General features: G+C 33.2%; 1 protein-coding gene across 2 annotated transcripts in view; it reads left to right on the top strand.

Annotated features, from left to right (window-relative positions):
* Window positions 1–573: 573 nt before the first annotated feature.
* Window positions 574–18,234, top strand: part of LOC111052473 (facilitated trehalose transporter Tret1-2 homolog) — a 43,857-nt gene continuing 26,196 nt past the window's right edge. Inside the window, exon 1 of one of the 2 annotated variants that reach the window (XM_039439886.1) lies at window positions 574–729. The gene's annotated coding sequence lies outside the window, so the exon portion shown is untranslated. Of the gene's footprint in view, window positions 730–13,090; window positions 13,506–18,234 lie in introns of those variants that run through there. The other variant, XM_039439891.1, reaches the window with a different exon arrangement.

Below are 18,234 nucleotides of genomic sequence, written 5' to 3'. Positions count from 1 at the left end.
AATAGGCTTCATTCGTATTAATACACATGTTAAATTGCTGTGACTTATTAATGTTAGCCGATCTTTTTCTCTTGACTGAATCATTTTCAGTTATGCACATGAAAAGGGTCGGAAACGTTTCCTTGAAAAACTGATTGAAATTAGAATGAAATACTTCAATGATTTAGATTTAGAGCGTAGGCTATTATGAACAAAATGGAAAATACCTATTCTTATTTTAGTTAATTCCGTAAAAGCTCTCCTTGTTTAATTGTATAAATGTTTAAAACAATTATAACACAAAATGCTTTTTGAGATATTATTAATAATTTCAATAAGTATTTCTAGTTCATTGATCATTAAAAAGTTGGCAGTATGAAGAGGTAAAAATCAGATTTCTCAACGGAAATTGCAAAATATTATCAATAGAACTTCATGATTATTCATAGTTATTCGGTAGATGATGGAAATGATGTACATTTTTTGCAATTGATTGGAAAATTAAATCAGTAGAATTCTCTATCTTGAGATTTCAAGTGCAAACAGATAAGACTTTATTCTAAAAACTTGAACGAATGCTCTCAAGAGCAGTAAAGTATATATTATTTAGCTACCGAAGATTAGCTTATCATTTGAAGTTGGTGTTTCAGTAGTTGAAAGTAATTGAAAAATTCATTCTCAATGTGAACTAATCGATCAGTACAGTGTTCTGAAGCTGAAGGAAAGAAGGGATTGAAATCTATTAATTAAGTGAGTAACCTTGTTACATATTTTTTTTATAAATTTTGCAAAATAGAATTATTCAAAGTCAATAGATTCAGACAATGAATTTTATATATTGGTGGAAGTACCAATTAATGTAATTAATGACAATATTTGGAAAACTTTTCTCTGGCGTCTGTTCACTCTCTTTCAAGTATAGACTTGATACGTTAAATTCGTTGAAAGTCAATTGTCACAATCTTTTTTTCACAGTGTTGCTGCTGTTTATTAACCACTAATCCACAACGTATCCAAAATGTCATATTAATCTCAATAATAATATAAGAGTAATTTTTATATTTTCAAAGTTTTACGTTCTTAAGTTTTAAAACTCTACAGATGGAAATTTCTACAATTGGGATTTTCGTTTGATAATAATTACTTTTTAAAACTCTATTATTGTTCAATATTGGACTACCATTCTACATGGTTCTAAAACAAAACTTGAAAATCATTATAATTGATTGTCATGCATTTAAAAACTCCATCCTATCAAGTCGTAAAGATTTAGTTTTGCCAAATCAAAAATATTCTCTGTTAAAGCTGAACGCGATTAATTACAAACTGAAAATTAAATGCAAAAAGGAACAAACAAAAATTACTTATTGTAAGTTCTTCTTTGAGACATTTTGTTACCAAGAATTTTGGAAACAATTTTCGTTGGTTTAGCTCCTTATTAAATTTGGTTCATGCTTTCTTGCTCGATATCTTTTTATTAATAAAATAGAGGTTGCCATGTTTTATTTGAACACTCGCAAGTTATCAGTAAAAACCAAGTTAAATTATATGTTATATACATTTTAATATAAAGGACCGCCGTTCAAGACCTATTATCTTATTGATTAATACAATAGATTCATAGAATATTTTACGTACATGAGAATATTTTGTGAAATAATAAAAGTCTTGTGGGACAAGTTTTTAGTAGCCTTAGTTAATGGAATGTCATAATAGACTTAAGGAAACCTACTCTTCTCTAGCTATATCAATGTCACTTTTATTGTTACGTTATTGTTATTTGCGAAAATGGATTCTATTTCATGTTGGATGCTGAATTTCACATTGGTACAGTATAAATTTGAATTTGATACTGCTATCTTTCAATGTTTTCATTTCCCATAGTTTTATCAATCTCGGTTCAGATGCAACTTTATCTGAAATCAGTTTTACCATTTTCTTGAGGTGCATGTCTCCTGCAACAAGTGTACAACTATTGCAATCTCTAGAGAGTAGCAGATTTTCCTCGTTGCTGAATGTGTCATTGACATCTAAAAATAGAGGTCAAAATAAAGCACAAATCTTTTCTAGTTTATTCAATAGTTTGCTATGTTGCTCTTAATTCAGTTATTCCAGTTGCTAATCGTCGACTTTAACCCTTACTTTTCGATAAAGACGTTGTTCACATCCACGTTCATCCTCAATATTTGTTGTCTTTATTATAGCCTATATAATACTATTAAAAGCTATAAGTGATATATTATATTACGACTCTCCTATAATTTTGCACCATCATAATATAAAATATCTAAAACCAATTAATTCTTAAAACGTATCCTGACAATCTCAAAATTGACTACCGCCAAATTTATTGGACTTTCCTCTTCAAAATGTGTAATAATTTTGTTTCCTACGGTACCACTTTAGGTTTTCTATGAAATGTTTGAATATATATGGACCAAAACTCCTTCGTACAGTTCACTGAGCTTTGTGAAAACTTTTTTTTTTTGCTTTATTCTTGTAAATGCACTGTATGTATAAAATATAATTATGCACCTCAATGCACCTCCTAAGTGCACCTCAATGTTTTTTAATGTACCTCTTTCCATAAATTGTAAATCGTTTTTTAGATTATTTGTCTCCATTTGTAAAAAGAAATATTTCGTGCAATGTGTGATTAATTAAAATTACACAATAATTTTTAGATCACAATGAATAATGCTTTTTATAATATTCACCTCTTTGAGATTTGAATTTGCATTTTGTATTGGAAGGAAACCTTACTTGGAGCCTAACGTAAAAGTCGATTTGAGGCCCCAAATTTATTGGTGTATCTTATCTTAAAAATTGAATTTATTTGAAAGTGTTAGTTGCAATGAGATTCAAATTTGTATTACAGAGCTCCAAATCGATCAAATTTAGCACGTGCTAAAATTACAATGTTGATTTGCTGTCAGCAGCATGTGAGCCTGAGAATTATCTCGGAAATTCTTATTAATAATGCTTTGTAATAAACGCGTGAAAAACTCAATTGCTGCATGATAAAACACTTGAGATAATAATTTTTCAAGAGTAAATAAACACTTCAGATCAGTGTCAAAACAATGATGTTAACTAATTACTGTTTGATGGTTGAAAAAATGATTTTACTGCGTTCCCTAAAAATGAAAGTAGTAGCTGTCATTCTTACTGGAATAGTTTCAAGAGCAATACCGATTATGGCTTATGGCGCTTGTCATGTAATCAGTTACTGGCTTTCAAGTTGCCTGTTCAACATGCCCAAAGCAAAAATCTTATCTCAAATTGCTGAAATTACCTCATTTTACATAATAGGGCTAATGTTATGCTTGCTGAATTCAATTATTGAGGTCTTGAAACCGAAGATCAAGCATATTTACTTTTTTATTGGGCCCAGTAACACTCTACTTGAATATATTGCGTTTTCAATAGCCTTTTAATTTTTATTTGAGTACTGAGCTTGATCCGCTCAATAAGTGCAATCCTTTGAAATCTGGATTTTTTCTTAAGGATTTCTTAATATTTGTTGTGATATTGTATCACACACAGTGTACGGTAGCTAACATTCCCATTTCTCATTTGTATCTTTGGGTCTGTCAAAATCGCTGAATTCTGCTTCCTGTACTCCTCAAGTTGTTTACAGACTTATGCGCCACGAACACACGTATTTCACTCTTCATCAGATGATGCTATACTTCTGTATCTAACTGTTTTTGTGAAAATACATTTATAATAAGCTTAAGACAAATGAAAAGTGCGTGTTCGTGGCGCATAGTTCTGTACGCACCTCTATAGGTATAATTATTTTCTTCAGAGTATCTTGGACTTCTTAAACCAATTATGGCAACTTGGTTATTTTATTATCTGACTCAAAAATGCAATATCCTTGCTCAATTGAATGAAATTCCCAATCATTCAAAGTATTCATAATATATTCCAATTTATTAGCACAGAGAATTTTCGAGGTTATTAAAAAGAGTAACTTAAAATGAAAACACGATAGAATTATCGATTTCCTCAATAATATTCATTGAACGGTATCTCTAATTTACCCACTCGTCAGTTATGGTGGCAATCTTTCAAGACTGAATTTACATTCAGAAAGGAAGTTACTCGCAAATAAATCACTTCCAAGAAAATAATAACCACTTAACCAGTATTTTATCTCTGTCAGAGACAACCTGTAAATAAACAAGTTGTGACTAAGAACTTAGCCTTCTTTGTCTGGTAAATAATGACGACAAATAATTGCTACAAATTATGTCGTTTGCTCGTTCACGTCATGAGAGGTAAAATGTTTTTCACGCTATCAAACGTGACAAACTGAAGATTTTAAAGATATTTTACTTGTCATTTTGTTTGTTGAGAGCTATTTATTCAAGATAGAATCACTCTATATTCACTCTACTTAAGAGCTCAATTGTATTAAGATGTTTGTCTTTCAATGAGTGAAATTTAGAAAAAAAATATAACATCAACTGCTACATCTAAATGTTCTCCGTTGAAATCTAAGCAATTCTCCAGTTTCCTATGACATTGGCTAGAATTCCAGAGTTGAGGTCGAGCCATCGAGCTGTTTGGCTTGTTGCTCTATAAATGATTGGACCTAACATTGCAACTCTTCAATAGTCGCCATGAACGCTGTGAATGTTTAATTTCCAGGCGGCTTTTTCACGAAACAGGGATAAATACGTATTCATGATAATTTTCAAAGCTCAATTCTCAGAAATAAATATCTCGAAATATATTGTATTGCATTTTGTAGTTGTACATTTCTAGTTGAACTTCAATTTTAAACTAAGACTGTGAAAGGTTATTTTTATATTTCAAAAGTTTGTCATTACTTTCACTTGTCTGGATCAGACTTGTCTGAATCAATTTGAGAAATTTTGTATTTGGTTTTTTCTCTCTAATGATGGCTACGAATTATAGAGATTCTACTCTTTGATGAAGGCTACGAATTATAGAGATTCTACTCTGATGAAGCTACGAATTATAGAGATTCTACTCTGATGAAGGCTACGAATTATAGAGATTCTACTCTGATGAAGGCTACGTATTATAGAGATTCTACTCTGATGAAGGCTACGAATTATAGAGATTCTACTCTGATGAAGACTACGAATTATAGAGATTCTACTCTGATGAAGGCTACGAATTATAGAGATTCTACTCTGATGAAGGCTACGAATTATAGAGATTCTACTCTGATGATGAAGGCTACGAATTATAGAGATTCTACTCTTTGATGATGGGTACCAATTCTGTTGAAGGACTCAAAAATAAATTTATAATTTGACATGAATGTATATGGTGCCGTAGTATAAATATAGGCACATGATGTTTCCTGTTGATCAGTATGTATCCAGATATTCACTTTGAAATTTGGAGAACCGATAACAAGACATTCGCTAAGAGTGAGTTGACTAATATTAGAAACATATAGCTGTACAGTTCTTGCTGGAAATTGACAAGAACTCAACAGAATAAACAATGAATCATTTTAATTTACTGATCATAATTTTTACCTGATGAATCAATACAAAAAATCCTTTAATGACTGGAAATTAACTTCCTTTTCACTAGAGCTTACTTTGCAATCACAAGCACTTTTGCAAAGCTCAATTTGCATTTTTACACTGATCAGTTACATAGAGTTGGTGAAAATTATGGAAATAGTTTAATATTTCTTTTACAAGGAAAATTTACCAATATGCCTGATTATGGATCCTATTCGAATAAAAAAATACTAAATTTAAATATACTAATAAATCATAAAAATGAAATAAATGAGTATATATAGTAATATCTACGCACATTTTTAACACTATTATCGTAATTTATTTTATTTATGTTTAATTGGTATTTTTAAATGTGAATAACTTTGAAACGGTTTAAGATTCCAATGTGCGGTTTTCGGCATTCATTTTCTCTTGAAATTCTGTATCGAAATCATGTATCACATTACCACCTTATTCAGAAAAAAAATAAAATGGTGGACCAAAATTTTGAAGCGACAGAAAATTCTTTTTTCAATCCGTATAGGATCCCCAAGCAGACCTATCGTCACATGTCCCTTACAAAAGAAATATTATAAAGCTTTTTCCACTTTTTTCAGCAATCCTGTATATTTGTTACAGTTGAATAGAGAGGATGATAGAACTGTATCTGGAAGGATTTCCCTCTTTTTTATAAGTACAATTATCATGAAGGACGGGTAGGCTACAGGCTATTCTAGCAAAGTTAGTTTTCTGCACGACCGCAGATGCTGAATATGCTCTCATTTTATGATTGGTAGACGGCGACAAACATTTTATGGACACAAAAAGTACATAACATCTCTCGTACAGCCTTCAAGAGTTTTGGTGCCTTATATAAACAAAACGCATTATACAAAAAGTAATAATAATAATGCATTACAGCGGCTCTGTTGTGAAATATCACTGTGGGAATTTCCAACGTATTTTTTAAGCAAAAGCTGTTCAATATTGATGTTCTACTATAATAGCATATACCGGTATGTTTAATAAACTGAATTTAATATATTTGCTTCATTATTAATTAGTCCAGTTTAGCCTGTAAGCTAAATACACTCTCAAATTGAGCTAGATACAAACAGAACCGTAACGGTCAAACAGGCTGCACACATAGTTAAGAAAGTTTAGTTCCACTTTCAACCGTGTATCAGCTATATTTTTTGTCCAATAAAATTATATGGATCAGTCAGCGTTCATATACATATTGCTCACTATAACTTGCCAAGTCTGGTTGCTGATTCAGACTTGCGATCCAGGACGAGATATTTTCTGGAATGCCGTCTTGAAGTCTTGGATGATGGTGACGTCATTGGTGGAATTTCAGGAGAAGCAGTTGATTTGCGTCTGAGTAATATTGATGCACTTTTCCCTGTTCGAGCCTCTTTCATTTTCCTGCTGAGAAACTAGGTGCGCACATCTTGAGTATCTGCGTAGATTTAAGGAACCGACTTTTGGACTTTCCTCATTACACTCTGTAGTATTAATCACTTGGTCTTTCAGTTTTCCTTAATACAATTTGATTGATCTTGGATCTCCTATCAGCATGGACTAAAATTCTCTCAGTTCCCGGAACTTTTTAAAAACTTTGTGGTGGAATGAAATGAATATGATTGAGAAATAAAAATAAATTTTAGCATCTTATAAATAATTCAAACATTTTAAAAATCACTTGAAATTAAGACTATGAACTAACAAAAATCCGATCTTTGACAATTATTCCATCTTGCCTGTTAAATCGTAGATTGATTGCTGGATTTATGAAAAATAATTTAGTGATATAATCTTTTTTTGACTTTAGGAGTAGCTCCTCAATCTATAAATATACAATAAAATGTTGAAGGATATTAACTAAAGATCTGTTCATCTTTGAAATGATGAGATAAAATTCGGCTTGATATCTTGATTTGGAGCCAAGATATACTAGTTTTGAAGATTCGCGGGAAGCAAGCGGGTGGACGATTAGGATTTACCTGACTTAGCCTGTGGTTCCAGGCTGTGTACTATGTATACTAAGTGTATAACAACTTCAGCCTCCCTTTAATTTGTTGAGCATCAATGTCTTTATTATAAAAAGGCGCCGGTAGCTCAGTGAACGTTTTGCAACGTTATTTCTCGAACCATTCTTTCTCGTGAAATAATCGATATGAAAATACGAAATTTAGTCAAGGTCGTAGAGAATTTTCTCCTATTCTCATTCCAATAAACGATTCAATTCATACTTCATTTTATTCTTTTTGCGACATGGGGACCACCCGAAAAATTAAAGCCAATTTAAAAAATGGCGATTTTCATTCTTCCATTTCTTTCACGATTATACTGCTAATCAACAGCCTCTTCCTCTAATCTAAACAGACAGGAACTTGTGATTGACCTTGAATTGTACAGAATTCCATTCTCTACAATCTCAGTTGCTTCAAATCCATCTTAAACCACTGTTATTTACCGAAAAACATTCAAGACCGTAAAAATGAGAATATCTTCATTTATTTTTTTTTCTAAATCAAGAGAATCGAATATTGCAAGCACATTCTTCTATCAACTATTTACTGCAAAAATGGAATGAGAAAAATTTGTTTTACAATTCAAAAGGAAGTACAATTTTTCATCGTTACGGGCTATTATAGGATACTTAGCTTTGGATATAGAAATTGGCATTTTTTGTGTATGGAAATATGGGTTAAATGTTATTCCAAGAAAGTTTGTCGATCTCATAAATTTAAAAATGGATGGCAAAACAGCTCATCCAATAAACATGCGTGATATAAAATGCCCAGAGATCCCAATGGTAGCAGGACATGCAGTTATGTTTGTACCGTACAGGAAAGATTGCTGTAAATTATTGTACTTTCCTTGAAGGCTAATGAGATGGAGAGAACAGGTTTCACATTTTAAAGGTTGATACTCCGCAAATTCTTTCCGAACATTCCTTGCACTTTCATGAATGGCAGACTACGTCGTCCAATTTGTATTCATATCATGCCCAGTCACAGCTAGAAAAATCTGGGTATTGGTCTGTGTGTGTGTGTGTGTGTGTGTGTGTGTGTGTGTGTGTGTGTGTGTGTGTGTGGTGTGTGTGTGTGTGTGTGTGTGTGTGTGTGTGTGTGTATGAGTGTATGTGAGTCTGTGTACACGATATCTCATCTCCCAGTTAACGGAATGACTTGAAATTTGGAACGTATAGTCCTTACACTATAAGGATCCGACACGAACAATTTCGATCAAATGCAATCCAAGATGGCGGCTAAAATGGCGAAAATGTTGTCAAAAACAGGGGTTTTCGCGATTTTCTCGAAAACGGCTCCAACGATTTTGATCAAATTCATACCTGAAATAGTCATTGATGAGCTCTATCAACTGTCACCAGTTCCATGAGCTCCGCCTCATCTATGCAAAGTTTGATTTTAGATTCCCAATTATCAGGCTTCAGATACAATTTAAACGAAAAATTTCGAGTGTAAAAGATTGAACATGAAAATCTCTACAATTAATGTTCAGTAAAATTTCCTCCTAAAATTGAAAATAAACTCGAAATTCGAGAAAATGTGATTATCCAATTGCAAACTGTTGGCAACTGTTGATTCTATTAAATTATTCACTATGAAGAGATTGCAGACCTCGTATGTCTCCAGCGTTATTGTCCTGTCACGAGCTGGCTCAGATATCTATTATATAAAAGCGAAATGGCACTCACTCACTGACTGACTGACTGACTGACTGACTGACTGACTGACTGACTGACTGACTGACTGACTGACTCACTCACTCACTCACTCACTCGCAGAACTAAAAATCTACCGAACCAAAAACGTTCAAATTTGGTAGGTATAGTCCTTACACTATAAGGATCCGACACGAACAATTTCGATCAAATGCAATCCAAGATGGCGCCTAAAATGGCGAAAATGTTGTCAAAAACAGGGGTTTTCGCGATTTTCTCGAAAACGGCTCCAACGATTTTGATCAAATTCATACCTGAAATAGTCATTGATGAGCTCTATCAACTGTCACCAGTTCCATATCTGTAAAAATTTCAGGAGCTCCGCCTCATCTATGCAAAGTTTGATTTTAGATTCCCAATTATCAGGCTTCAGATACAATTTAAACGAAAAATTTCGAGTGTAAAAGATTGAACATGAAAATCTCAATTTCAATTTTAAATCACAATTAATGTTCAGTAAAATTTCCTCCTAAAATTGAAAATAATCGAAATTCGAGAAAATGTGATTATCCAATTGCAAACTGTTGGCAACTGTTGATTCTATTAAATTATTCACTATGAAGAGATAGCAGACCTCGTATGTCTCCAGCGTTATTGTCCTGTCACCAGCTGGCTCAGATATCTATATATATAAAAGCGAAATGGCACTCACTCACTGACTGACTGACTGACTGACAGATTCACTCACTCACTCACTCACTCACTCGCAGAACTAAAAATCTACCGAACCAAAAACGTTCAAATTTGGTAGGTATGTTCAGTTGGCCCTTTAGAGGCGCACTAAGGAATCTTTTGGCGATATTCCAACTCTAAGGGTGGTTTTTAAGGGTTTAAAGTTCGTCTTTTAGCATGTATATTCTTCTTATTCCAATAAATTATTATTCATCTTCTTATTCAATTATAATTGAAATGTCCATACCATATGTTAATATAGAACTATAATCTAGAGAGAGTACCTCTTCGAAACAGTATTGTTCTGGTAACTAAATTAAAAAATTTGTCAGGTTGGCATTAAGTTGAGTTGACTTTGTTAGGTTGGCACCAAGCTGAAGATTGAAATGCATTTATCCAGGACCTCCTAAATACCAATTTATCCAGTACCTCCTAAATTCCTATTTAGGAGGTCCTGATTTATCGCGGAAAAATTGATTGGGTACTGCTACTTCAATCAGAGCTATTCCTGGGAATATTATATTCCTGTAGTAAATTTGAACATTTCCTGTTTATTTGTTCTCGATAAAGCTGAGAAAACGCTAAAAAACGCAGATTTTGGGCGTATCTTTGGAAATTTTTCCAAATCCGTTCTTATTGCGCCTCTAAAGGGCCAACTGATCACACTTACCAAATTTGAAATGTTATGTCATATTTTTATCATATGCTAGGACGATCCAGTCGGAGGTCCAGACTAAACGTCTGGCTAAACAGATATGGCGAGCGAAGCGAGCCTGACGGCTAGTTTGTTTATAAGTAGACTTGAACACTAGATACGCGTGAACACTAGATGCGCGTGAACACTAGCGTCAGGTGATCAATTTTCATTACGGCAAGGAAAGTTGTGTGAGTGTACCACACCAGATTTTTTTGACATGAATTCTTTTTCAAAAAGAATTCTCAATTCAGAGGCGGTATTTTATTCATATATGATTCACACACACAGTGTGATTTTTCTATCACAATCAACCCACTATGATTGAAGAGTGAATAAAATTCATCCTCAATATCATATTTTCATTCCTAAAATCGCCTTCTCCAATAATATTGAGTTTAGTTTTTAACTAATGTAGAGGAAAAAAAATTCCAGCCCACTTCATTGTCTGCATAGTTTCTAATGTTCCATAATTATGTACTTTACCATCAACTATTTTAGCCAGGACAATCGTTCTACAATCAAGTATAGGAAACAAAAAATTGCATCAATATGCGCATTTGCTTCTCCATAGGGCTATAGCTGATATTTTCAATTTGTAATGTTGGAATAAAACTTATCGATAAATTATAAGAAAAGTGAAAAGCTATTGACGCAAAGGATGTTATTAAAGCAGAAACTGAAATTCAGAAATGAATGAGTTATTGTTTGAATATTGTTTAGAAGGCTTGGTACATGAAGGTACTAACTAACGCCAATATTAAGTTAAAAGAATTCATACACGTTTCACCCGGTTTTCCTTAATAAAAAAAATTCGGCGTTGTTGTTTTAATTGGATTGAAGAATAATACTGTGGTCAATCGGAATTAGCATTTTCTGTGGTGGTGATGTTGGCCTAGGCGCCCTAGGCTGTTCAAATGAATATTCATCAAGACGAAACTGCCTAGCTATAGTGAGGTGCACATTATAATGACAGTATCTGATTAACATTGGTGTTGCTATCCTCGTCATTCGACAAATAATGGCGCTATCTTTTTCTAGCTCTGTGACGTTGCCAGATCGTTTATCAACAATGTAGAATTATAACTAACAAAATATTTTATCTCAATGATGAAAATGCATTATTAAGCTTAAATAATTAAAAAATATATATTCTTTACGAATAAAATATAATAGATCTTTTTCAACAAGACCAAAAACAGTTAATATTTCTTCAGATATACCGGGATCAGCTATATTCTATAGAAGGCAGTGGCAAGACAAAGAATCGGCAACAGTATTCGTCTTTCTTCACTGTCATTATAACGTCGACCTCACTAAAGTTATCTATAATTATCTACTATACTGCCGGCGCACAAGCTGTTCTTTGCTGGTAGTGGCATTTTGTAATTGAGAATATTTATTTTATCAATTCGTATATTATTTTATGGCAAATGAATCAATTTGAATTGAGAGTGCATGTACATGTACATAGCAAGTCCGTGCCTACCGGTACCATTCCATATGGTACCGGCGGGATTCGAACCCACGACTAGGTCGTTCAAGCAGACTTAATAAGGTTACTAGGCCTTTTCGTCCACTCGGCTAACCTGGCCGGTCTTACCAGAACAATATTTAAGATAAAATTACCAATATATTCTCTTCGAATTGCAATGATCATTGTTGGAAAAATAATCCAACATTTCTTTCATCGAATAACATTTCAAATATCTGTTACAATAGAATTATTTCACTTTCTTGTTTTTGCTGATGTTTAGAAATGTCTTGCTGATCATTTGAAAATTTCGGTTTCTCTTCAAAGAAAATTTATCTATCATTCAGCTCCTCCTTGAAAGCAGACCCGTTTCTATTAAACACAATCCGACAAATACTTCTCCGTTGCAAAATATCCTAGAATTCACTTCAAGCTAAAAAGTAGTAAGCCACCCCAATTTAAAAAATCTAAAATTCAACTAACATTCCGTATTTGAAATTTTAATAAAATTTGAAGTTTGCAATATTTCTGAGTTCAATTTCTCTTCTGATTTATTATATGAAATAAAATAAGAAGTACATTCAATGAATTATAACCGAATAAATAAATCGATTTAGAATAAAATTTGTTCACTATATTGAAAAATATATTGACAATTTTCATGAATTTCAATCCAATTGTAACCCCGTTCCTAAAAAACTTCACAATTGCAAACAAGCGTACCCAAGGAGCCCCATGCTATGGTTCCATCATCTCCAGTGCTCAACCAATTTGCTACATCAATCTACTCTTATATCAACAATTATTATATATATATATATTATATATATATATATATATTATATATATATATATATATATAATCTACTCTGAAAGAGATTCACTTCCAATCAGTCGGCCTTTGTGGCGCGGATCCCACTTTCCTGGAAAACAGGAAATTCGCGAGCAGGAAAATGAGTTTCCCGCTCGGCAAAGTAGGGGTGGTGGGAGCGCGAAGCGGTTGACGGGCTTCACAATAATAAACCGGGTAGCTATGCTAGCGCAGTGCGGTGTCCAAAGCTGAACCGACCAGTCTCTCTGGGGGAGTAGAGGGCATTGAGCCGGCGCACTCAGTCACTCTTATATCAGTGCTCAGTCACAGTTTACCGTGCTTTCAGTCATTGCGCCGCCGCATCAGCTTCAATCGTTGCTTGCCAAATACGTTGTGGACCAGTGATCATCTGCATCTAGCTGTCAACAGCTGTAATCTCAGTTCCTTTCAGTGTTCTTTCTCAAAGTGCCAACTGTCAGTTACAAACTACATCCTTGATCCTTCCCGATAATGAGTCTTTCCACGAAAAAGGGGTTCCCATCCACGAGCTAGTCAAGTTTGACGCTTTTCAAGATCGCGTGTATCATTTTAAAGATGTCACAGACAAGCTGCATGGTTCATTGGTGAGTTGATATTTTTTGCTTGAGAGCATCATATTTTTGTTTGAAATATCTGTCATTTGTTTTGATTGTGAGTTGAGGGCTAAATCTATCACTGAACGTTAAAAGATTGAATATTTGGATTTATTTGAATACTGAATGAAATGTGAAAATAAATAACCCTCAAACTGAACTTTCAATCTTGAAAAATTACCAAAATAGTAAAATGAAGCACCGTAAATGAAATTAAATTCCATTCACTCTCGTGCCCCGAAAGTTATCAAAAGTTCAATTTTATTATTTCACGGGAGGAAATTTGTTGCATTGATAAAACACACGTTTTTATTTACATTACCTATGTATATCTACTGTTTACCTTCTTGAATATTCATACACTGTAAATAGAGTTTGTTTCTAAGAAGCGTTCGGGAATTTATTGATCATTTTCATTGCTTGAGTATCAGCAAGTGTGAGATTGGAAATACTCTATTCATTTCTGTAAGTGGTAAGGAATGAGACGTCTTCAAAAACTGTCAAGTTTTCATATTTCTTAATAGATTTCTATTCAAATTGATTATAAATTTGTTATTGTTAGGCCTATAGTTGTTGAGATTCAATCTTTCGTTTATGCATTTTCAAAAAGCATATTGAGTTGATGAGTTGATGTTATTCATTTCATTTCATATTCATTAGAATTTGTATCATAAATGATTAAATAACTGTACTCATGATTAATTGGTGTTTCCTTAGGAGTAGGTTACTAATGTAATATGTTACAAATTTACCGTACAATTTTTCAAATATAAATATAGCATAGATTGCATTAGTATAGTCAAAGTAAATGAATCGTGATTCATACCAATTCGTAATTACCTCGTGATCTATATTTTTTTATTCATATTTTTGGATTCATTCAATTTTTTGGACTTATAGTAAAGATGGATTAGGTACTATACAAGAAAGATATAATGGCAGGCAAAATAGTATGAATTCCTCAATCAGAAGCTTCTCGATCAGAAACAAATTAATTATCTCTAATGGCCTTTTGTTGTACAGTAATAGAGTTCGGATGATGAATCATTACCATAATAATAAAACATGAATAATTGACATGGAATTATATTGCCTTATGATATTTGATTATAAGATCGAATTGTTTCGAAAATCTATGAAGGCGAAATGGCACTGATTCATTCACTCACTCACTCATTCATAATCAACAGAACTAAAAATCTACTTGACTAAATACGTTCAAATTTGGCAGGTTTTTTCAGTTGACCATATAGAGGCGCAATAAGAACGGCTTTTAAAAAAATCAAATATACGCCCAACATCTGTGGTTTTTCAGCGTTTTCTCAACTTTTTCAAGAACTAATTGGCAAAAAATGTTCAATCTTGGTACACAGGCTCAGCTGACGAGGTATAAAAATGTTGCATTGAAAGTTAAGTTCCGTCTAAAATTAAGACATCTAAGTTCCGCTCAAGATCGGCGGTTTTTGAGCGTCTTTCCTGCGTTTTGTATGTCTTCTTAAGAACTAATTGACAGTTGACAGAACATGTTCAGATTTGGTACAGAAGTTCAGCTAGGTTGTAGACAATTATTGTTCTCGAGAAGACTTCAAAATTACGTCAAAGACTACGGCGCTTTCACAGCGTTTTCCAAGTGTTCCCCAGCGTTTTTTAGAAGGGTTTCTTTACTCGAGTCTTCCATTGAGTTTTCAAAGCATTTTTCTACATTTCTGAAGAAAATTCATTATTGATAAAATATCAAGGATATATAGGATATATATCCTATATTTGATTATAGCATATATTTGATTTTTTTTAAAATCCGTCCTTATATAGGACTTTCAGATTTTACTTACTTACTTTTTACTTTTACTTACTTTCCGTTGCAAATGATTTGGGAGAGAATGTAGTTTATTCAAACCATTTCTATGCAGCAAAAGAGCAGATAGTGAAAGTTTCTTCATGTTTATGATTATCTCAGAGAAACTGCTTTAGAGGATGATAGGCCGAGGGAAATGGGAGGCCTAATATGAGCTAAGTTCATAATGTTCATGAATAATTAAAAAAAATTATTATTGTTAAGTTCTCTATATCATTTCTGTTTCAAATTTCAAAGAAATATTAGACAATAATTCCCATAATATTCTAACCAAGTTTCTAATTGAGAATAGATAACAAAATATTTTTAATTGTGATAAAAATAGAGATGTTTGCAACCCTGCTGTACATAATTCGAAGAAAACTGGTGATTGAATCGAGCCTGAAAGTCTCTTTTGAATTCTTGACGGAAGGAAGAAAGCTCTAATGGAAAATGCAGGCGAGCGAAGCGAGTCTGCTGATCCTTATTTTAGATGATAAAGACGGGGGGTCCATCCCCGGCTAGCTAGACGGATAAGGCAAGCGAAGCGAGCCTGCCGGCTAGTGCAAGATAAATTCGTTTCACACATTTGAGACTTGATATTCAAATATTTAGAAGCTAACAATAATTCGGTGATAACTCACACTACTGTAGAATAGATCTTGTTAGACATTTGATATGGATTTTTATTTGTTTGTTGACATGTTGACAAATTTAATTGCTTCAGAATATGGCTTTAATATCATTTAACTAGACTGTCGGCTTCAAAATTCAGATGTCAAGAGTGTTTCATTTCTAATTTTTTTTCCTCTGATAAAAAACCTCAAGACAAGGCTATATTCATATACAATCTCCAATAACATCGAACTACGAATCTGTCATTCTACTGGAAAATAAATACAATTTTTAGCAGATATCGTACTTCATATTCATCTGAACCATATCATTTACATAATATACCTAATCAATTCTTCAAATTAAATTTGGTGTAGGAACCTTAACCATTGCGTGTACTATTACTTTGAATTTGTGAGTTTGGTAATAGTTTGTATTAATAAAATATCCATTATATTTATGGTTTTGATATCCATTGCTATATTGTACAGTAATATTCCATATTTAATAGTTTATGCTTGGTTCTTATTTAAAAGTTATTGGGCTACATATTTTTATTTTTGTAATAATTTGTTAGGAGAAGAAATCGATAAAACTGTGATTATCTCAATAGCACACTGAACTGAATTGTCACCTATTTGAGAAAAAACTTTCCATGTGATCCCTGTCAGTGGGCGTTGTCTTTATCTTCTTCCGCCTCATCTACGGTTCGATCTGTGTGATGAAGTAATGAAACGAAAGACTATTTAATTCAATGGATTAGACTAGATTTGAACCGAAATAACATTTGATCCGAGTACGGTTTTGTCCTTTTATGTTGAAATAACTAAATAAATATCTTTACTGCTGTGGTTTTTGATCAGAAGAGTAGCGGTACTTATTTTTCTGTTGCAAATGATTTGGGAGAGAATGTAGTTTATTCAAACCATTTCTATGCAGCAAAAGAGCAGTTAGTAGAAGTTTCTTCATGTTTATGAATATCTCAGAGAAACTGCTTTAGAGGATGATAGGCCGAGGGAAATGGGAGGCCTAATATGAGCTAAGTTCATAATGTTCATGAATAATGATGTTATGTTAAATACTTAGAAGAAGAAAGTACTGAGCTATACTATAAGGAATGTAGACTGAAGATAGTTCCAAATGAATTGATGTCGAACAGCTAGCTACTTGGGTTTTAAACTGACTGTTTCAATAGCTGCTAATCTACATGATTCCTTGAAGCAGAATACTTTTAAAAGTGATCTTTCAAATCTATCTTAAGGGAATTATACAATATGAATTGTTATGCAACATGTACTTTTGTTTAAATTTTTTGTGCTTGAAACACTCCGTAATAGCTGATACCACATTAGTCATGAAGTATAACAAAAATGTGGGTACCGTACAAAAAGCTTGCCTGAACTTATTCTCAAAAAATTATTAGCTGTTTCTAAAAAAATTGTGGCTTAAAGACAATTTCATATAAAATGTGTATCGATACTACAGTATTAGTTATTAGTAGCTTCTTAATAAAAATGAATTATATGAGATAGGATTAACATCAAAGGCACACGTATGGGGAAGATGATCTCTGTATAAGGAAAACTTGGGAAAATTCAACGGAAAACAGGTTTTCAGTGTCATATTTTTACTGTTCAACTATATAAAACTCATAATGACTCACATTCTGAAAATGATATTCTTCATTTTCATATGATTTGATAATGTAAGCAACAGTTTTCCACCTGAGCAATATAGGAGTTTGATCGAATTGGACAAGATTTCTGGAAGCTTTGCTAAAACTCATCAACCATAATAATGCGGTAGAAGAATTCATTTATGTAACACCTAAGTTTTAAACAGATGGTTCAAATCCCGGCCCAAGCAAGATATTTATCTCGGGTCACTCCCGTGTTTCGGATGGATACGTTAAAAAGCAGTCGTTAGGTCATGTCAGAGGCCCTGAAATTGTTCAGTTGCGACCTGAAAACTCTGACACCAGACCTGAGCCAGCCAGGTCACTCGTTATTATTATTATTATTTTTAGACAGAGTACCTAGTGTAGGCCTAAATAACAAAAATGTTGATGAACAACGTTTATAGTGTCAGTCATCGTGCAAGGGAGGAGGGAGGAGGGCTATTAATACTCACGTGAATCAATACACACTCGTAGTTTGCTACGAGGATCGCTTTGATTCAAGTGAATGGATCAACCTATCCTATTGTAAATAACGAGTGACGTCACATTAGAACAGCACTGTTCCGATTCGTTGGTCAACGATCTCAAGCCGA

This window comes from Nilaparvata lugens, chromosome 1, assembly GCF_014356525.2.
Source record: "Nilaparvata lugens isolate BPH chromosome 1, ASM1435652v1, whole genome shotgun sequence".
Taxonomy (NCBI): Eukaryota; Metazoa; Arthropoda; class Insecta; order Hemiptera; family Delphacidae; genus Nilaparvata; species Nilaparvata lugens.
The sequence above is the reverse complement of the archived record's forward strand: the minus strand, read 5'-3'. Positions and strand labels throughout refer to the sequence as shown.